General features: G+C 38.6%; 1 long non-coding RNA gene across 1 annotated transcript in view; it reads left to right on the top strand.

Annotated features, from left to right (window-relative positions):
• The window catches only part of LOC133612127 (uncharacterized), a 404,739-nt gene that overhangs the window by 133,608 nt on the left and 247,258 nt on the right, over positions 1 to 23,873 (top strand). Inside the window, exon 3 of the long non-coding RNA XR_009816084.1 lies at positions 16,853 to 16,907. This is a non-coding gene — a long non-coding RNA (uncharacterized lncRNA). The remainder of the gene's footprint in view (positions 1 to 16,852; positions 16,908 to 23,873) is intronic.

Here is a 23,873-nt window from a genome sequence, read left to right on the forward strand (position 1 = left end):
CAGAAGAGTTGAAGGCCACTATCAGAGCAACCTGGGCTCTCATAACACCTGAGCAGAGCCAGAAACTCATCGACTCCATGCCACGCCGCATTAACGCAGTAATTGAGGCAAAAGGAGCTCCAACCAAGTATTGAGTATTGTACATGCTCATATTTTTCATTTTCATACTTTTCAGTTGGCCAACATTTCTAAAAATCCCTTTTTTGTATTAGCCTTAAGTAATATTCTAATTTTGTGACACACGGAATTTTGGATTTTCATTTGTTGCCACTTCAAATCATCAAAATTAAATGAAATAAACATTTGAATGCATAAGTCTGTGTGCAATGAATAAATATAATGTACAAGTTACACCTTTTGAATGCAATTACTGAAATAAATCAAGTTTTTCAAAATATTCTAATTTACTGGCTTTTACCTGTATATATGGCATGTATGTATGTGTATGTATATATATATATATATATATATATATATATATATATATATATACTGTGTATATATATATATATATATATATATATATATATATATATATATATTTATATATATACTGTGTTTATATATATATAAACCCCCTATATATATATATATATATATATATATATATAAACCCCCCCCCCCCCCCCCCCCCCCCCCCCCGGGTTATACGGTGCACTGTCGAGTTTTGAGAAAAAAAAGGATTTTAAGTGTGCCTTATAGTCTGGAAAATAAGGTCATATGTAAATATGACATATATTTTATATTGCAACTACAGTTTTAGTCTACTTTTTACCTTTTTGTTTTCACCCTCTTTTTGTGCCCTTGTGTGCATTATCCTTTCCAACCTTTGTAACTGAGCTACTGTGTGGAACAATTTCCCTTGTGGATCATTAAAGTTTGTCGAAGTCTAAACACTTGTAGTTTGAATAGCCTCTTAAACTGGATCATACAAATACATTATTTGACTTTTTTGCTTAATCCATTCAATAATTTAATTCCACATACTGATATACTAAAGGTCTTAAATGCATGCAAATGTTTTAAGTTAGATTGTCCTCTAAGATTATACTTCTCCTCTTTTGTTGAGAAGAATTGTTGTACAATTGTTCTTGTTATCTAATTTGCGTGACACAGCTAGAATGTGTCATCAACATGCATTATCACAATGTAACTAACGATAGTATCAACAGCTCTATGTCGACTAGTTGCTAGTATGAAAAGGCATATAGGAATGAAAGTTAGCCTCTTGTGTTGTGTGTTTGCTTCACGGCTAACTGGAGCGCAACGAGGAAAACATTTATCTGGAGCATCTGAAGTCGTTTCTCTTGAAGACAAAAGCCACATGATAGTCAGTGTTGGCGTGTTTTCACTTCAATATTCAACGCTAGTCTTTCATTATAATGAGATTGAAACAATACTGGAGGAGGAAATACAAGTTTAAAGTAGGGCTTGACAACAACATTTTGATTTTGATCAGGGCTTCTCATGAATATGAAAATATAATAATAATTAAAAAATATATTAATGAGCCGCGCAATGTGCATGCAAATTCAGGCGTTTGTGAAGGTGAAACAGATGAGGAAGGAATGAGTGAAAAAAAGAGCATGTCTACTGGAAGTTTGGGATATCACCATTGTTGCTATTTTTTTATTTGTCACAACACTAATATGCCTAATCAATAAACCCAACAAAAAAGTAAGACACATGATGGAGAAACATAATTGGCCAATTAAATGGAATCCGCTGAAAACGCAAAATAATGTCATGGAAATTGACAGAAACGTAAGTGAAATGTTGTCACTGTGTGGAGAAGAAACATTCATTTGGAAAAATAATGTGTCTGCTAGCGCTTTTTCATCCCTGGACCAATTAACCACCCCATCTTGAACAAAACAATGTCGAGACGGTCACTTCACTAAACTACGAATGCTAAAGCTAACAAGAACAAGCTATACACCCACACCACATCTCATCTACTTGTGTTGTTGTGAACAACATCATTGATATAACATCAATGTACAAACAGTGGTCACAACTTGAGAGGCCCTCTATTTTTCTTTTAATAGCCTCAGGTGAGTCGCCTCTTTACTCGTCAAGCTGAGAACAACAGCACAGCACCCCCCCTACACAATAAAAGCGCGGTGTGCCACATCCGGTGTAACTGCGCTAACAAAATAAAGGTTTCAAAAAACTACATTGCACAAGCATCATGTACTTAAAGCACTTATTGATACATTTACACAATTATTATGCTTTGACCTAATAACTGGTCAAAATTGTCCAAAGATGTGTGAGGATTTTTGCATTTAATTAACAATCATTTTAGTACATTTTATTTTACACAAAAAGCATGGTGGTAAAATAAGTGTAAAAGGTAAAAATCTGAATGAAAAACAATTAAAAATGGAAAAACTTAATTGTATTGTTTTTTTGTATTGCGATTAAAAATAAATGGATTGTTATTGCTATTATTGTTTTACTTGTTGTGGTTTATTTGTTACTCATTTATATGTATTTAAAGTTACGTTTTGGTGGTACAATAAATACTCATGTGTTCAAATTAATGAATTATCGTGTCATAAATTGTGATTGCTAAAGCAATCAAAAATAATTGTGATTCATATTTTTGGCATAATCGTCCAGCCCTCGTTTAAAATCAAAATTTGCCACATATTCAATATTTAATGGATTGCTGAATAGATGAATATATTAATGCATGACAATTTCCTGAGGGAACTCTCCTGAAAGAATCAATAAACTATCTATCTATCTATCTATCTAACTGAGTCTGGTTACGTTCTCTGAGTTTTTAGCCAGCATTTTTCCATTTTGTATACTGCTTTTGCTGTGCAGTGACATGGAAGGTCTGGAGACTATTCCAGCTGACTTAGATGCCACAGGGGTTTCAGGGTTGTCCTTTACTTTGTGGTCTACTCCCTTCAGAAATGAACTCAGCAGAAAATGTAGTCATAAAGCATCACTCAGAGTGTGCACAAATATTCTGGCAAGTGGAGGTGGATGGTAATATGCACGTTTTTGCAAGAAGCCCGGTGGGTGCTCATCCAAGAATGTATACTGCACGACACCGTTCATCAGTCCCTCAATGCACTGAACTCCTCCTGTACTCTTAGCAGAGAAACAGCCCCAAAGCTAAATGTTTGTACCGTATTCTTCGGAGTATAAGTCGCACCTGCCGAAAATGCATAATGAAAAAGGAAAAGAACATATAAGTCGCACTGGAGCCCGGCCAAACTATGAAAAAAACTGCGACTTATAGTCCGAAAAATACGGTACCTCCCATGTTTGACAATACAATTAGTGTTCTTGGGCCCATATTCAGCATGTCCCTGAACAAGGCAGATAAAGTGGCTTCCAAAGAACTCAATTTGTCTCATCTCCATCAGCTACCAGTGGTTCCTTTGAGTTAGCATTCATGTGTAATTCTTGGCTGATCCCTCACCTTTCTCAGAACCATGAATTGAAATCATGCATGGAGCTCTGGAGCAAGGGCAATTCATTATCTTTCATTTTCAAATTATCGCACCAACGTTATTATTTTTGTAATTTTGTGTGTTTCATAGACACATAATCTGTCTGTGGGGGTCCGAATTATTTTTGGTTGGTAGGGAACAAATACTTTAATTAAATGCAAATACATTTTTTCTGGATTTTTTTAAATGTCAGTTTTTGTAAGTCTTTAATTTAAAAATGCGTTGTGACTAACATTATACCAGTTATCATTATTATCACAGTATTGTTGAATTTGCTAAAAAATGCCTACTTATACGCACTAAAATCTTTTAACCACGTTTGATTAAAATTAAATTAGCAACATACACAAAGTATATTTTCCTTGGCAGAAGACACATTAAACATTGTTTAATAATTATTGGAGTGTTTCCATATGTTGTCTTTCTGTTTCATTTGTACAGAAAACAGACTTGGTTTGTTATGGGGAAAGACATCAATGTGTCTTGTGTTTATGTTAGTGTTTAAGCTAGGTAGCAGTTAGCGCGCTAGCTGCTGCTCTAGGCAAGGAGCAATATCACCGTGAGCTTTTCAAAGTAGCAGTAATTAATAGAGGTGTCCGATAATATTGGCATGTCGATATCGGCCGATAAATGCTTTAAAATGTAATATCGGAAATTATCGGTTTCAACCTCCCGATTTTCCTGGGAGACTGCAGAATTTCAGTGCCCCTCCCGAAAATCTCCCGGGGCAACCATTCTCCCGATTTCCACCCGGACAACATTATTGGGGGCGTGCCTTAAAGGCACTACCTTTAATGTCCTCTACAACCTGTCGTCACGTCAGCTTTTCCTCCATACGAACAGCGTGCCGGCCCAGTCTCATAATATGTGCGGCTTTTACACACACACACACACAAGTGAATGCAAGGCATACTTGATCAACAGCCATACAGGTCACACTGAGGGTGGCCGTATAAACAACTTTAACACGGTTACAAATATGCGCCACACTGTGAACCCACACCAAACAAGAATGACAAACACATTTCGGGAAAACATCCGCACCATAACACAACAGAACAAATACCCAGAACCCCTTGCAGCACTAACTCTTCCGGGACGCTACAATATACACCTCCGCTACCACCAAAACCCGCCTCCTCCCCACACCTCAAACAAAAACTCATTAAAAGTTTTACCGCATTAATCTTTACATCCCTAAACTTGATAAAAGGAGCACAGAATAAAACTCTTCTTGATGGGGAAACTTTTAAAAGCCTTTTTACATGCTACTGTACTAGATCCACTCGACATTCATTGCACCGGTCGCCCAGGGGCTGGAGGCCCCCACATCAAGGTTTTTCATTGTATCCCATTGGGTTGAGTTCTTCTTGCCCTGATGTGGGATCTGAGCCGAGGATGTCGTTGTGGCTTGTGCAGCCCTTTGAGACACTGGCGATTGAGGGCTATATAAATAAACTTTGATTGATTGATTGATTCATTATACATGCAATGTTCCAGATATTCCATGCACATAAGGATAAACCGGGTTCAGGGGCTGGCTAAATAGTGCATCGGCCTTTGCAGTTAGGGTTCCTAAGAAGGTTGATAACTTTGTAATCATCCTTGTGGGACAAATAAAAGTACAAGCAATATTTATTCACACACATGCATAAACCATACTTGCCAACCCTCCCGGATTTTCCGGGAGACTCACGAAATTCAGCGCCTCTCCCGAAAACCTCCCGGGACAAATTTTCTCCCGAAATGCAGGCGGAGCTGGAGGCCACGCCTCCTCCAGGTTTATTGTTAGGCAGTTTCATTAACGTCCTCCCAGCGCGGCAACAACACACAGGGTGTGACCCAGAAACCAGGCACCGCAACAAAAAGCAGACAGGCGGCAGCTCAGCTGCCAGATCATGACAATATATAACGCATTTCAAAGCATGTTTGACATAACAACATTTTTGTCCATGTGACATTGGCATGAAAGTGCCAGCTGGAGAGAAACCACGTTTACACATTTGACAGTTTACAAAGCACGGAACATTTTCTTAACCACTTCTTAACCAAAAAAACAAACAAAAATACTCTGTAATTCAAAAGTATTGTTTTTGACACAGGCCACACTGTTAAACGCTGAATCTGAATCCAGTCTAACCACGATACCAAATGCTTCTTCTTCCCTCCGGCCTAGCGTACATTCTTGTGTCCATAGCCAAGCACACCCTGTCCTGCAGGAAATAATCTCTTTAGCAATTGACTGTGGCTGAACAGTTCCCTTGCACCACTTATTGAGCACTACAGGTGGACACAAATCTGGAAGTTTCTTTACAGGGAGAGCAAGATAAAACTAGAACTAAGTCTACTGCATTTTTGTACATTATGTTTTTAAACCTTGAAATGAATAGTTCAATATTAGCTGTGAAGCAGCATTAAATGTTTTGAGGTAACCAGGAGGTCTCGGAACCATTATTGACTATGCAAGTTGAGACTGTAATACACTCAGGTCCAATATGTGAAGCTGTTCAGAAAAAGTCTGGTTTTGTAACTAACTAAAGCAGTAATGCAAATCATGTCATAGATTCGGAGAATTAATGAGATACACATATCCAGTTACATCTTTAGACATGTAACGATTACTGGCCTTATTGATAAACATCGGTAAAATTCCTGACGGTTCGTATTCAAATTGTAATTATTGTGTAACCGTGATCGAATACCACACTTTGATAAACTCATGGTAATTCTGCTCATTTTCCTGGAGAAGAAAGCTAGCATGCTAATAAATAGCTTGTCTGAATGTTAGCATGAATACAAGGCACTAGAGTTGTCCCGATACCAATATTTTGGTACCGGTACCAAAATTATTTATACTTTTCGGTACTTTTATAAGTAAAGGGGACCACAAAAAATTGCATTATTGGCTTTATTTTAACAAAAAATCTTAGGGTACATTAAACATATGTTTCTTATTGCAAGTTTGTCCTTGAATAAAATAGTGAACATAAAATACAACTTGTCTTTTAGTAGTAAGTAAACAAACAAAGGCTCCTAATTTAGTCTGCTGACATATGCAGTAGCATATTGTGTCATTTTTCATTCTATTATTTTGTCCAAATTATTAAGGACAAGTGGTAGAAAATGAATTATTAATCTACTTGTTCATTTATTGTTAATACCTGCTTACTTTCTCTTTTAACATGTTCTATCTACACTTCTGTTAAATGTAATAATCACTTATTCTTCTGTTGTTTGATACTTTACATTAGTTTTGGATGGTACCACAAATTTGTCATTAGAGGATCATACTATGGTCATATTCAAAGTCCTCATGTGTCCAGGGACATATTTCCTGAGTTTATAAACATAATATACATTTAAAAAAAACGAAAGACGATGTTGTGATGCCAAAAAATATCAACCTAATCATAGTATCGACTAGATACGCTACTGTAGTTGGTATCATTACAGTGGATGTCAGGTGTAGATCCACCAATGGCGTTTGTTTACATTTTGACGCCGGTGAGCTACGGTGTGTAGTGAAACATGTTTAGCTATTCCTCGTCCTGCAGGGATGATACTTGTAAGAAACTTACTTTATTTGTCGCCATGGAGGCGAGGATTAGTGATTTAGAAGTAGCTAAAACACTGCCGACTGGGGCTGCACTTCACCTTTATCGTTAGTTTTTAAGCCAAAATGCGTCCGTTCTCCCTTTTCTTTCTACACACTGTGTCTGTAAGTACTACGTGATTGTGCACTGCAAGACATGCTCGTCTGCTCGTAAAACCAGCAATGACACGATGTGATGACGACGGGGGCACGAGTGGGGGGGAGGGACGGGGGGGGGGGGGGTCATACCGGTACTTTTCAGAGGTGGTATAGTACCGAATATGATTCATTAGTACAACCCTACAAGGCACATTAACAACTTACATTACAAACGTCATAGCCCAATCTGAGCAACTAAGTTATTCATTTGTGCACATTAAATCCACAAATTGTGCGCATTTGTTTTTGTCTTGATTTTTCTGCAAAGGAAATTACATTATGTGTGTTTACTGTTACTTGAAAAACAAAATAAAACTTGGTTTAAATATTTAATTGCGTGTTCAAGTACTTTTTTAGCACATCCAACAATACAGCCATTCCTCCCCACATTGCGCTTGGAAGTTTGCTGCTTCACATTTGATTAGATTTTTTTTACAAACCCCGTTTCCATATGAGTTGGGAAATTGTGTTAGATGTAAATATAAACGGAATACAATGATTTGCAAATCCTTTTCAACCCATATTCAATTGAATGCACTACAAAGACAAGATATTTGATGTTCAAACTCATAAACTTTATTTTTTTTTTGCAAATAATAATGAACTTAAAATTTCATGGCTGCAACACGTGCCAAAGTAATTGGGAAAGAGCATGTTCACCACTGTGTTACATCACCTTTTCTTTTAACAACACTCAATAAACGATTGGGAATTGAGGAAACTAATTGTTGAAGCTTTGAAAGTGGAATTATTTCCCATTCTTGTTTTATGTAGAGCTTCAGTCGTTCAACAGTCCGGGGTCTCCGCTGTCGTATTTTACACATCATAATGCGCCACACATTTTCGATGGGAGACAGGTCTGGACTGCAGGCGGGCCAGGAAACTCTTTTTTTACGAAGCCACGCTGTTGTAACACGTGCTGAATGTGGCTTGGCATTGTCTTGCTGAAATAAGCAGGGGCGTCCATGAAAAAGACGGCGCTTAGATGGCAGCATATGTTGTTCCAAAACCTGTATGTACCTTTCAGCATTAATGGTGCCTTCACAGATGTGTAAGTTACCCATGCTTTGGGCACTAATACACCCCCGTACCATCACAGATGCTGGCTTTTGAACTTTGCGTCGATAACAGTCTGGATGGTTTGCTTCCCCTTTGGTCCGGATGACACGATGTCGAATATTTCCAAAAACAGTTTGAAATGTGGGCTCGTCAGACCACAGAACACTTTTCCACTTTGCATGAGTTCAGAGAAGCCGGCGGCGTTTCTGGATGTTGTTGATAAACGGTTTTCGCTTTGCATAGTAGAGCTTTAACTTGCACTTACAGATGTAGCGACCAACTGTAGTTACTGACAGTGGTTTTCTGAAGTGTTCATGAGCCCATGTGGTGATATCCTTTAGAGATTGATGTCGGTTTTTGATACAGTGCCGTCTGAGGGATCGAAGGTCACGGTCATTCAATGTTAGTTTCCGGCCATGCCGCTTACGTGGAGTGATTTCTCCAGATTCTCTGAACCTTTTGATGATATTATGGACCGTAGATGTTGAAATCCCTAAATTTCTTGCAATTGCACTTTGAGAAACGTTGTTCTTAAACTGTTTGACTATTTGCTCACGCAGTTGTGGACAAAGGGGTGTACCTCGCCCCATCCTTTCTTGTGAAAGACTGAGCATTTTTTGGGAAGCTGTTTTTATACCCAATCATGGAACCCACCTTTTCCCAATTAGCCTGCACACCTGTGGGATGTTCCAAATAAGTGTTTGATAAGCATTCTTCAACTTTATCAGTATTTATTGCCACCTTTCCCAACTTCTTTGTCACGTGTTGCTGGCATCAAATTCTAAAGTTAATGATTATATGCAAAAAAAAAAAAAAGTTTATCAGTTTGAACATCAAATATGTTTTCTTTATAGCATATTCAACTGAATATGGGTTGAAGATCATTTGCAAATCATTGTATTCCGTTTATATTTACATCTAACACAATTTCCCAACTCATATGGAAACAGGGTTTGTATGTTATTTTAAGAATACTCTCTGTATTTTTGTATTTCAAGCAAACAATGGTCAAACTAACTAAAAATATTACTACTACAGTAGTATTGGCCACTAGATAAGACCAAACCAATCAGAGTACACTATTCAGTATCATGGCCACTGATTGGCTCAGCCTCATTCTGCATTACTGTATTGTATTGAACGAGTGTAAAGGTGACTATGTCATGTCTGGATGTCTTTAATAATGTTGAAAACTGTATTTCGGAAGTCATCAACTTGTTTTTATGAACATATTTGATTTACAATTAATATATCCTACTTTGTGGATATTAATTTACCACGATCTGGCCCGCTACCAATTAACAGTGATAAACACGGGTTTTATGTACCCTGATAATAATAACAGTGCTAATTTTTGTTAAAATAATCATCATATACAATTTTCATATTGTTACAACCATAATCAAATCTTTCCGATCACCAGTGGGGATTGTGTTGTTGGCTCTACATGACAGCACATTTGCCTGTCAGGTTGTGCATACAATGCAATATGTCCTTTCAAACTGAGTTGTTTTTTTAATCATGCCTAAACTTGATTATATAATGGGATTTTCTGGGGTTTGTGCGCAGTTAGCAGTAGGGTTAAAAACAATTTGTGTGTGCCAGAAAAAAAAAAGTGGAAATAATCAACGACCTAGCTCTTTGAGATACAGACTGCTTCTCATTGCTCTTAAGAAAAAAGTCCTCTCTGATCATCCTTATTTTTTTTGCTTAAACCTGTGACTAAAAATGAACATTACCATAGTTTATAGGACATCCCTCAGCCAAGTGTCAAAGATTTAAAACCCAAATCATTTGTTTTTTCATTTTACCGCCTTCTCCATACACAGTAAATTTTCTCAAGTGTGGTCTGAAGTTTAGAAAACTGTTGATAGACATTTTTGTGGTTTTCAGAGTAGTGAATTTCATGAAAAGCCAACATTAGACTTAAGTTTGGCAATTGTTTGATATTTAGGAGCAGTATGGGTAAAAGAGTTTTCTACTCCTCGAACTTGAGTATTTGAATGTTTTAAGTATACTCCCAACTCTCTGATAGTGTAGTTTGCTGATTTGGTACATCACAGCATACTATGACTGAAGACAATGGGGGGGGGGGACTTGTTGTATACATTACAATCAATGAAGGCTTCAGTATGGCAGTGCAGACTAACTAAAAATATTACTACTACAGTCTGCAAGCTTGAACTACACTATTAGCATTTCAATGAATGCATATTTTCCCTGAGTCCCACCACAGCAGGAAACTATCTCTGACACCACCGTTGAGTGACAGGTACAGGCTCCAATTATCAAACATATGATGGAACTGTTAAAGCCCCACTGGAACAACAATGTTCTATATTCCGTCCAGCTTGACATGAGACCTGCGACACAAGGTTTCACTTGACACTTTTACTTTATATTAATCCCATAGTTGTCCCTTTCTGTCCTTCATCAGACTGCAAAGTCTGTCAGATGTCAATTGCTGTAGCATGTTCATTTCCATACTTTCCACATTACAAAGCCAGGATACACAAGCCAGATCAACCTCTTAGTCATCGCAGTTAAATGAATTGCATGTGCTAGAAAAACTGTAAGCAATTCAGCAAGAGATCAGATGGTACCTTTACACCCTTTGTCTTACGGACATGTAGTGTTGGTAATTATGCTGACAACTCCAAGTTTCAGCAAAAATTATGAGATAGATGCTTTCCTGGCAACAAGCGAACATGAAGCTAAGAACACATTGACACATGTTTTTTTTGTCTGTAGCTATGAATTGCATATTACTTAAATTCTCGCATGCCAAACCCTGCAGCGGAGTTCACATCTGTACTAATATATTTTTTCTCTGTTTATACTTAATGTGCTGAGGCAAAATGCAACATGTGATGCTTTTGTTTTATGTTGGAGTAAATGGAAACAATAGTGTCCGGGTAGGAGTTATGAAACCAAGCGGAGAAAAGACTGCTACGTGTGGTTGTAATAAAATTTTGAAACCAGGAGCCGAGGACTCGTCCATCTTGGCAGTAGACTTTTGACACTGAAGAGGAAGACTAACAGCAGCAGAGCTGCCAAGTGATCTTCTAAGCTCCAGGTCTCGCTTACTCCTGAAAACATGTCTTCCACCCTTTATTGGATCGGATTCATATTTGTGGAGCACTGGGAAATCCAGGATCCATACCCATAGCGGTGTATGTGTGAACTAAAATGACTGCAAACAGAACAAACAGAAAGTAGGGAGCAAAAAAAGTCAATCGTGTGCCAACCTCGTAAATCTATTTCTGTAACTGAAAAGTTTTTGGATCCAGTAAAAAACTGGAACTCTTTCAATTGCGTATTTCATGTGTACATCATTCCAAGACTCCATGCACAGTGGTTTTGGAGTAGATGCTATCTTTCACACACATTCTCATCCCCAACTTGTCAATCCAAGTCAAAACAAGAATTTCTGGTGCCTTGGCTGTGTGTTTGTAGAATCTGTATTGTACGGTTTTTACACTGTGTGCTCATGCCTCAGGGTGTAAGTTCACATATGCCACATTACTGTGCTGGAGGCACGGAATATTAATCTTCTTGAAATGGAATGTGTGCAGGTGTTTCAAGCACATGACAATGCCTTTTAAAATGGAACAGGTCATGAGTAAGTGCGTATTAGTTTTTTGAAAATATTTTGCATTGAAGGGGTCATATTATGATTTTTTGATCCATTTAAATAACTTTCTGGTGGTCTACATAACATCTAATGGTGGTTTATGGTCAAAGTTTTGCATCGATTATGGTTTACAGATCATCTTCAAGCCGCTTTCTGACTGTCTCTTCAGGATGCACCGTTTACTGGGTGTTAGGGACGGCGTGGCGCAGTGGAAGAGTGGCCGTGCGCGACCCGAGGGTCCCTGGTTCAATCCCCACCTAGTACCAACCTCGTCATGTCCGTTGTGTCTTGAGCAAGACACTTCACCCTTGCTCCTGATGGGTGCTGGTAGCGCCTTGCATGGCAGCTCCCTCCATCAGTGTGTGAATGTGTGTGTGAATGGGTAAATGTGGAAGTAGTGTCAAAGCGCTTTGAGTACCTTGAAGGTAGAAAAGCGCTATACAAGTACAACCCATTATGTGCCTCCACTTTGACTGTGTCAGCCATGTTGTAGTTTTTAGTGCTTCCATATCGAGTCTACTGATGTTAGAATTATACCCTACTTTGTATTAGAAATGGAAACAGTGGAGGATGCATGCGCATGTACAAGCCAGTCTGCCCCACAACAAGAGGATAAAGAAAAAGAAGGAAGTTATTGACTACAATGACGGACCCGCAAAAAAACTCTTTGCATAAAACTTTACCATCACGGACGTCACAGATGGGAAAACATCACCATCCATCCATTCATTTTCTACCGCTTGTCCCTCTCACAAATGGGCAAATTCCAAACGGTTTGTTTGGACAATGTATAAAGGAATGCAAGATCGTTATATAAATATTTCTGCCATGCCTCCATGGTTTGATTTCAAATTGTTGGGACTTATGCATATCCCAAATCCCAGGTACTAATTAGTAAAAAAAAAAAAAAGTTGGTTTGCATAATCGGTCCCCTTTAATACAAGAACAGAATATGAATAAATCTACTTATTGGCTCAAGCAATATTCTCATAATAGTCAGTCTAGTCTCCGACCTGGTGCCTAAAAATGGCAGTTTTATGTCACCGATGCACAATTTTTCGACAACATGAGTAACAAAAAATTGTTTTCCTACCCTACTTACATGCATGATATATATTACCTTTGTTGTTGACAAAACCGAAAGCATGGCAGTTTCCAAGAAACCAGATCCACCTGCATGTAAACTCACGTGCAACAACAAGAAAATAAAACAAGTGAATCGATTCAAATACCTGGGTGTCACAGTAACATCTGATGGTAGGTGTGAAAAAGAGATAAACAAATGGATGGCCATGTTAATAGACAGCTTCAACAAAATGAGTCTTACATTTAAAAATAGAAACATCTCAATTGACACTAGGGATGTCCCGATCCGATATTTGGATCGGATCGGCTGCCGATATTTGCCAACAATTGCGTATCGGCAAGGCATGGGAAAATGCCGATCCAGATCCAGTTTAAAAAAAAACTCTGTTGCGTGTTTTCCAAAGCACCGATTTAAATAATACATTTCACTTTTCTGCTGGTTCCTAATTTCCGTTGCGCATTTTCCAGCACACCTTCAACACATCCACAGGTCTGTGACTTCTCACGCAGTTGCTTTTAGCTGCTTGCATTACACGACAGGCTCTTCTCACTCTTTCCTTTGTCTCCCTCTCACAGACAGCAAGCGCACCTTCTTACACACGTCACATACTGTCACGTCATACGTCACATACTGTCACGTCATACGTCACATACGTGTACGTCCTCCCCGAGCAGAGAGGTAGCAGCATGGCTAACGTTAGCTGTGATGCTAGCGCAGCCGTGTGACCAACGCCTGTGCATTTGCAAACTGCTCAAGAGTCCACTGCGCATAGCAATTATATGCCATGCACAAAATCAAATAAAAAAATAAGCGCATAACAATTTTCGACACAAGGACAAGACAGAGAAAACAGTTTTCGTCATCATTGTTCAAATATTATAACGTCTGTCGAGACGCTTATCTCCGTTCGGTGCCACACGTCCACACCATCAAAATGCTGAGGCAAAAATTTCCACATCAACACCGTATAAAAAAAATAGTGATTTTTTTAGTTGTGATTTCCTTCTCTGCATGAAAGTTTAAAAGTAGCATATATTAATGCAGTATGAAGAAGAATGTTTTAATGTAGACATGCAAGCCTTGAAAGAAAATTTTGAAAATCAAGACTACATTTCCTGCAAATGGGTGCATTTCTACCCTATATTTTAACTTTAGATTTATTCTCATATCAAACTCTTTTGGCTGTCTTTTTGACACTTACATCCAACACCCCCCTCCACACCCTGGATTATAAATAATGTAAATAATTCAATGTGATTATCTTGTGTGATGACTGTATTATGATGATAGTATATATCTGATAGTATATATCTGTATCATGAATCAATTTAAGTGGACCCCGACTTAAACAAGTTGAAAAACGTATTCGGGTGTTACCATTTAGTGGTTAATTGTACGGAATATGTACTTCACTGTGCAACCTACTAATAAAAGTCTCAATCAATCAATCAAAACACAGAATCATCATACTGCTGTGATTATATGCATCAAGTGTTCATTCAAGGCCAAGGCAAAATATCGAGATATACATCGTGTATCGCAATATGGCCTTAAAATATCGCAATATTAAAAAAAGGCCATATCGCCCAGCCCTAGTTTCAATGATGCCATTTCTGTTTGTCATGTATAATTTTGTCTATTTTGTGTTTATCCTTGAATAAACAGGTCAGTTTCTTGTTACCAACCATTGTGTATTATTCAAACTCCCCTAATTCAGCTGGCTAGTTGTTATCAAGAGTACTAAAACCCTTTTCAACATGATTCTGACAACTAAGTAGGCTAAATAACTTTAAACTTTAATACATGCTCGGATAGGCCAGTATCGGTCAGTATCGGTATCGGTCAGTATCGGTATCGGATCGGAAATGCAAAAACAATATCGGTATCGGATCGGAAGTGCAAAAACCTGGATCGGGACATCCCTAATTGACACCAAACTAAGAGTCCTCAAAACGTATGTATGGTCTGTCCTACTTTACGGCTGTGAATGCTGGACTTTAAACAATCAACAACTGAGAAAACTGAAATGTGGTTCTTCAGAAAAATACTCCGCATATCATGGACTGAAAAGAAAAGCAATGAAGAGGTATTGGCAAAGGCAAAAACAAGAAAATCTGTAATTGCAACGATCCGAAATAAGCAGCTGAAATTCCTCGGACATATCATTATAAAAGACAGCTTAGAAAAACTGATGTTAACAGGAAAACTTGTAGGAAAGAAAGCTCCAGGTCGACAACGAACAACATACCAACAGCCTAAGACATTTTATCGGAAATATCAATAATATAGAACTCATACATAGAGTGGACAACAGAGAAGACTGGAGAGCCCTGATCATCGATGCCTGCAAACAGGCCTGGGACCCCATGATGATGATGTTGACAGCAGAATGGCTCAGATGGTATAGTGGTTGCCCCTCAACCCGATAGTTGCGGGTTCGATCCTCAGTACCCCGGACAATGTCGAAGTATCCTTGAGCAAGATACTTTGCTCCTGATGCTGCGTCATCAGTAGGTGATACTGTCAAAGCGATTTGAGTACCTTGATGGTAGAAAATAGCTATATCAATCAATCAATCAAAGTTTGCTTATTTAGCCCTTAATCACAATTGTCTCAAAGGGCTGCACAAGCCACAAACACATCCTCGGCTCAGATCCCACATCAGGGCCAGAAAAAAACTGAACCCAATGAGAACAAAGAGAAACCCTGGAAGCAGATGTGGGAATTCCCCCCCTGGGTGACCGGTGCAATGGATGCCGAGTGGATACAGTTAATAATGTGAGAGTCCAGTCCATAGTGGGGCCAGTAGGGGATCCTCTTCCATGTAGACACGTGCAAGAGGCGCAACTATACTATACTTGTGTAATCCATTAACTGTGCTGGATGTATGATTTCAAAGTATTTTGGACTTTTATTTCTCATTAATGAAGGAAGAAAGACAAGAAGCTATCCTATTTTACTTTCTTGTTTCAACATTTGGCAGGGAACTTTACTTGAAGTATGAGTAGCATAGTTTGACAAATGTCTGTCTCTGAAATATTCTTGACAGGACACATTCCCCGACAATCCAAAATCACTTAAGAGCCACACGTGTATTGACGGATTGAAATATAATCGGTTAATATTACATATACAAGCGTCAGCCCAGAATCATGAATGCCTGATTGTCCTGTATCGTTGTGTCACGTTGGCAAGAAACACCCAAACCCTAACCCTTTTTATTTTGGCTCTAGAAGAGTATCCAGCTGCAGTGAAAGGTTAAATCGATACATGTACCACGTCATCTTTCACAATCTTCACATTTCATTAAGATTATTTATTTCCTTGAATACACAGTGATGCAATGTGTATCCCAAGATGCCAGAGCTAACTGAAGGCCATATTATTGTTTGTTCTATTTCTGGAATGCATTTTTTTTTTAGTTATTGTTATTTGAAAACATTCAGCAAAGCAAAAATATTGATGATTTTACAAATTTGGTAGTATGCTCGTTTTGCAGTCATGCTTGCTTTGTAATGATCTGAACTTGCATCTCATTCATTTTCTCACCTCTTGCTGTGGCTTACCGAGCTCACTTTGGCGAAAGGCAGGGTTCACCCTGGACTGGTCGCCATCCATATGTCGCACATAAGTTTGGGACCCTAGATATGCAAAATAATCACACTAGTATTTCATGTTATATATGTGGTTTGTTCTTTCCATTTGACATTATCATGTAAATCTTTTGTTTTACAGTTGGAGAAATGGGCACTGTAGCTCTTTGCACATGTCCTGACGATGACCCAGTTTATTGGCAGGGTTGTCAGGCTACAGCTGCATAACATATTCTCCCTTTTTCTTTCTTCCAGTTCCAGTTTTGACCTTCAACTCAACTGAATTGCACAAAGACCAAAAGATACAGCGGTATGTTTTAAGTCCCTTTTCAAGAACGTTGTTTGTGCCTTGCTATTAAATATTGAATCACACCTAACAGGAAGCAGACGTAGACTTACACGCATACACACACACACACACACACACTGTCTGCTTGAGATTACAGTGTGGTTTTCATTTTAATCCATAGCCCCACTTCTCTTGACCCCCCACAGTGAGTGTAGCAGGTTGTGATTTCAATTGCTTTTTCTTTGCTTTAATTACACACATGATGTATTTTTTCATGTAGAATCTGGCAGCTTGTTGAATGGATAGTTTTATTGGTCTTGACAGTGGACAATACGTTGGAAGACAGTAATCTGCTTTAGCATAGACAACAAACAGAAACACGTTTTAAGACATCATGATAATGAAACCAAATGCTACACATTACAGACTTTGAAGGACTGCACTGTGTTGCTTTGTTGTCCACCGCAATGCCGTCACTTCCAATTGACTCTGGTCTCACCGCTTGGTATCTGACAGCAATCCGGTGACTAGTGTATGTGGAAGTAACTAACCTGACCATAGGTGTTAAAGGCGGCCCCGCAAAGTTCACATAACGGCACAGCTGTTTTAATATGTGCACATGTGTGAGTGAGCATGTGTGCTTGTTTGTACAGTTTGATGGAGGGTGTGCTTGTGTCGGTGAGTAATGTTAGGTGGAATCAATTAGTGATGCGGTTTAACCCTGGAGGCTGGTCATTGATCGCCAGAGTTCTTTATCACAGTCATGCCTTAGAACAAGGGTATTCGACTAAAATTCAAATAGGTCCAGATACAGAACATTTCCTAATGCCAAGGTCTGGGAACGCCCCCTGCCAGAAAAAGAAAATATGCAGGCCATAAATTGCTTGGTACCACACTTTGGACACCCCTTAGATTAGTGGTAAGAACCGTTGAACTGGTTTACAGATCAGTTTAGGTGTTAATATTGAGTTCTGTGAGTGCTTATTTTTTTGTGACATCAGTGTTTATGTTTGGTCAAAAACTTTGTGCTCTGTCATAATGTAATTTATCATTGCCATGTTGTAATTGAGCCAAAAAAATTGGGAATTGTTCCGAACAAAAGGACTACAGTATTTTCTGGACCGTTGGGCGCACCACCGATGAATGGTCTATTTTCGATCTTTTTTCATATATAAGGTGCACCGGAATATAGGGCGCATTAAAGGAGTCATATTAATTGTATTTTTTTTCTAAATTGAAAACACTTCCTTGTGGTCTACATAGCATGTAATGGTGTTTTTTGGTCAAAATGTTGCATAGATAATGGGTTATACTTGTATAGCGCTTTTCTACCTTCAAGACACTCAAAGCGCTTTGACACTATTTCCATATTCACCCATTCACACACACCTTCACACACACATTCACACACTGATGGCGGGAGCTGCCATGCTAGGGGCTAACCACGACCCATCAGGAGCAAGGGTGAAGTGTCTTGGTCAAGGACACAATGGACGTGACTAGGTTGGTAGAAGCTGGGGATCGAACTAGGAGCCCTCAGCTTGTTGGCACGGCCACTCTACCAACCGTGCCACGTCGTAATAATATTGCATAATATTGCGAAACATAACGCCAGATTATATGTCTTACCTTATTCACAAACCATAATAATACTTGTATGTTTAATGGCAATCCATCAGGCGGTGTGGCTTCAGAGCTTACCAAAGTTGTACTAAAACATTTTGATAGATTTTTGAGTGCCATGTGTAATGTTCTATATTTTCAATGAAACATATAACATGTTGGAGTTGTTTACTTGAGTCGCTACCCCTGTGGTAAATTTTAAATGTGCTTTATAAATAAAGTTGATTTGATTTGATTTGATATTGCCATCATAGTGCAGTCTACACGTATATCTTATGTTTGACTGCCATCTACTGTTCACACTTATCATTGCACCATGTACCAAATAAAATTTCTTCGAGCTTGGTAAGCAAAACCAGAATTATTCCGTACATTAGGTGCACCGGGTTATAAGGCGCACTGTTGAGTTTTGAGAAAAAAAAATATTTTAAGTGCGCCTTATAGTCCGGAAAATAGGGTAATTAAAATGTTATACATATATTTAAAGATACATTTTTTGTTGTTGTCATTAACTTATTTAAAGCATTTGTTTCTTTTTTTCTTCTGACATTATGCCTGGGGTATTAAAATTTGAGAGGCCCACAAACATGTTTTTTAATGAGGTGATGTCCATTTGTTAAGGGTCAGGTTAGAAGGAACCTAATTGCAGCTTAATGTGCCAATTTCAGTGCATTTAATTCTGTTGATCTCACCTCCTAAATGTTGAGGAAATGTCTCATCCATATTCCTGTACTTCGTCTCATAATGCAATTTTAAACTGGACATCTTCATAACAGTGGTAGTCTCCTGTATGGGTCTTGCGCTTGTTAAAGAGACAAACATGCAAATGACGCAGTCCATTTTGATTGTAAATACAGATTTTCACTGTCTACAAAAACAAAAGTGAAACTTAAAGTGCACACACCAATGAACTCTTAAGTGATGCAGTTACAGGCAGTCAGTGTAGCATTGGTGCGGAGACAAGATTCAAGATTCAAGATTGTTTATTGTCATATGCACTGTTAAACAGTTTGCCGTACAATAAAAATCTTACTTTGCTAGTCCACCCTTCAACAAGTCACACGGTACTTAGCTAAAATAAAAAATAAAAAAAATAAAAAAAATAAAAATGTATATACAAGGCACAGTAAGTAACATAACATTATTGCACATTCTGATTGACAGTCAACAGTATAAATATGGAGGTGACATTGGGTCACAGCAGCAGTTAAGGTGTCTTTAGTGATCAAAGGTAAAAAGTGTCTACAGTGATGGTTCACAGTTCGGGGGTGGTCATGGTACCTGTCTTTTGTTCAAAAAGATACAAGTAAAACAGGGGTGTGGGGGGGGGGGATGGGGGTTGCTAGCATTCACATTTTAGCATTCACAAGCCTGATGGCCTGTGGGTAGAAACTGTCAGTCTCGTAGTCCTGGATTTCAGGCTCATGTATCGTCTGCCTGATGGTAGGAGGCTGAAGAGACTGTGCTGGGGGGGTGTACTGTCCTTTATGGTGTTGTGTGCTCTCCTGGTGGCCCTGGTAGAGTACATGTCCTGTAGTGAGGGGAAGGCTGCTCCTGATATGTACTGAGCAGTTTTAATCACTCGCTGGAGTGATTCATGCAGTTTCCATACCAGACCGTGATTGAGCCGGTAAGGACACTCTCAACCGTACTTCTATAGAAGTTGCTGAGAATTTTGGGTGGCATGCCAAATATTCTCAGCCTTCTTAGGAAGTACATTCGCTGCTGGGCTTTTTTTTATTGTTTGTTGGGTGTTGTGATCCCAGGTGAGGTCCTCGCTGATGTGGGTCCCGAGGAATTTAAAGGTTTTCACCCTGTCCACCTCTGTCCCCCCTATGTACAGAGGTGTGTACTGTGCACTCCTTCTCCGTGGGTGAATAATCACCTCCTTGGTCTTGTCTGTGTTCAAGGAGAGATTATTATCTATCCTGACACCAGGCCACCAGTTCCGCTACCTCCCTTCTGTACGCTGCCTCAGCTCCCCCGGTGATCAGTCAGACGACCGTAGTATCACCTGCAAACTTGATGATACTGGTGTTGTTCTGGGAGGCCACACAGTCGTGTGTGAAGAGGGTGTACAATAGGGGGCTGAGCACACAGCCTTGGTGGGTCCCTGTGCTTAGAACCTTTGTGCCTGATGTCTGGTTGCCGACTCTGACTGACTAGGGCCGGTTTGTGAGAAAGTTCAGGACCCAGTCAGACCAACAGTGAGGAGTTTAGCAGTGAGTTTTTGTGGGATGACCGTGTTAAAAGCAGAGCTGTAGTCGATGAATAATAGCCTGTAGTGTTCTTCTATCTTGTAATGTTTGTGAACGATAGGCAAAATTCCCAAAAAAGTGCAGATCCCCTTCAACCTGCATGTAATTGGTCAGTGTATTTCCTGATCTGATCAACCAGTACCACAAAGTCTATAAAAGCTGTGTCTGTCAAAACAGAATGACTCTGTCCAAATATTTGATTGACTGTAGGACGACGGCATGTGGGTCCGGACTCAGACCGCGGTCCGCTATGTTAATGATCCTTGCTTCAGAAGTCTCCTTTTGGCAGCTTGTATACTCGCAGTGCTGCACCAGGCTGTTTAGCTGTATGTGCTGTAACGTTTACGATGACTCAGGAGAGCTACTGCGCAGATGTGTAAATCAAAGGAGAGGGGTTGTTGAATTTGGTTTGGTCTCCACTTTAACTTCTTGATAGCTCCCTATTGGTGAGTCACATCCAGCAGACTACTCCAGAGGTGGCTTCAGGACAGGTTGACGGCGGAAGTTAAGAAGAAGAAAAATAGAGAGAGTAAGGCAGAAGTGGGAAAACACCTGATGCAGAGGATAAAAAGAGGGTGAGGGCAAGTTTAGGAAGTGTTTACAGGGTCAGAAGAGGAGGGTGTGAAGAATGGGGTTACAATGAGCATTCGAAATGAAAAGGAGGTGTGCAAGCAAGTCTGGGTCTGAGTGGAAATTTTTGAATGGAGTGGAAACTGGGCTGGAGGCCACTCAGCCGTTCCTCCAAAACACTGCCAGAGCAATTAGCCATCAGGAGCTTGGAAAGGGAACCATTTGCCCCCAAAAGTAATTCAGCTGGGGGTTTGTTGGGATTTGTCCAGTGTTTGAGGCCCTAATGTGAGAATACTCTTGTATCAATCTTCTTGTTTTATGGAGAAGGACAAAGACCGTCTGCCTTTTAATGGTCTCAAAGCAGCTCAGGTGAAGTTCCACACTTTTCTTGAAGCGGTGTAAACACACACACACACACACACACAACACACACACACACACACACACACACACACACACACACACACACACACACACACACACACACACACACACACACACACACACACAGGCACACACACCTTCATGTATTTGTTACCTTCTTGAGACTTACGAGAAATGCCTACCAACATTAATAATATATACAAACTATGCAAATATTTAAAACAAATTTGTTGTGAAAAATGTGTTGGAATTTCACAAGAAAAAGGTCACAATTTCACAAGAAAAACTAAGAATTTTGGCAGTATTATAATAAAAAGTCGTAATTTTACTCAACGCAAGTCAACATTTTACAAGAAAAACGGAACATTTGTGCAATGTTATGATAAAAGTTGGAACTTTACTCAATAACAGTCGAAATTTTACAAGAAAAGTTTAAAAGTTTGGCAATTTTATGAAAAGAGTCGTAATTTTACTCGGCGAAAGTCACAATTTTATAAGAACATTTCAAAATGTTGGCAATATTATAATATTAATCGGAATTTTACATGACAAAAGTCATAATTTTACCCCAAAAAATTCACTATTTTACAAGAACAACAAACACAATTGGCAATAATGTGATAAGTCAGAATTTTATATGACAAATGTCACCATTTTGCATTAAAAAGTAATAATTTTACATAAAAAAGTAGTAATTTTACCAGAAAATATTGCAATATTACAGAAACAGAAAGAATAGGAGAAATTGTTCCCAATTTTATAAGAAAAAAATCGACACATTGTGAGAAAAGGACTGCTTTTAGTACATTTTTGTATTTTTTTGATATTTTGTTTGTAATTGGTTTTTAATCTTCATTTACTTAAAGTTATTACAGTATGTCTCTATATACATATTTAATTATTTATTTTTATTAATTTTGGCCAAAGGGGGCACATTTCAAATTTTTACACAAACTTGTTATTTCAGATGTTGACCAGAGGGGGAGCACTTTTATAACCGACACAGTCAATTTGAAAAATCCCTCCTTTTTGGGACCACCCTAATTTTGATAGATTTCACCACCAGGGGTGCAAATGAGACATTCTCTATTAGATGCAATAGTTGACTTCGGTCCTAACTTGTTCACCGGCCCTCATATGGAAGGTACTTTTTCCTGTTGATGCCTCAAGAAGGGTAGAAATACAAGCACACACACACACACACACACGCACACACACACACACACACACACACACAAAAAAAAGCATGTGCACAACTTTTGGTTTGTATTGAACGAAAAGCTTGCTCTTCCCATCGCTCCAATAAAAATATATTTTATTTTGATTAAAAAAAAACAACCTTGGCCTTTCTATGAAATGCAGAATGATTGAAAGATGTTAACTCATTTAAGAAAATATTGTCTTTGAAAAGAAACTTTCATATTTAAAATTACCTCATAAATATTTGATTTACCCATTTCTTTTTTTTATAGCCTCTAAATATAAAATTTGCCATTCGGCCTTGATATAAAAATAACGAGGTGTCATATTATCCTATTATTTTCTTGCAACTATGGATTTCTTAACATGGCATCTATTTATATATCTTTTCGGAATTTTGGAGCTTGAACATTTGAAAACAAGGGCGGAAGGACTAAGTCATAGTGGCCAGGCAGTAGCTGTACTGTTAAAGGCATTTGGACCATAAAGCTTTGTTGTTTATGTAACCGAGAGAAAGCGGAGACTCCCTCATGGCTCCTTTTAAAAAGCAGATGCAGTAGACTTCTGCTTCTACATTTTATGGCTTGTATGCTATGCGGGAGATTCTGCCTTTCTTCTGAGACATTCATCTTTCCTCACTTTACACAGGCCTCTTTAAACGGAACTTTAGTTATCTGAAGTTAAAGGAGAACTGAACTTTTTATTTTTTATTTTACTTATCATTGACCATACCTATGTGAGAGAAGAACACACATCTTTCTTTTTTTTTATTATGTATTCTAATTTGCAAATTAACACTAGCAAAAAGGTGGCCAACAATTCAGGTATTGTTTTTTAGAACGCCTATAAAGAGCTCTAAAAACATACAAAAGCCTCCATCAACGTTTTATATACATGCTGTAAGTACATCTGTATATGTATTTTAGTAACAGGCACATTCATAATACCATGT

Source organism: Nerophis lumbriciformis, linkage group LG10 (genome assembly GCF_033978685.3).
Source record: "Nerophis lumbriciformis linkage group LG10, RoL_Nlum_v2.1, whole genome shotgun sequence".
Classification (NCBI taxonomy): Eukaryota; Metazoa; Chordata; class Actinopteri; order Syngnathiformes; family Syngnathidae; genus Nerophis; species Nerophis lumbriciformis.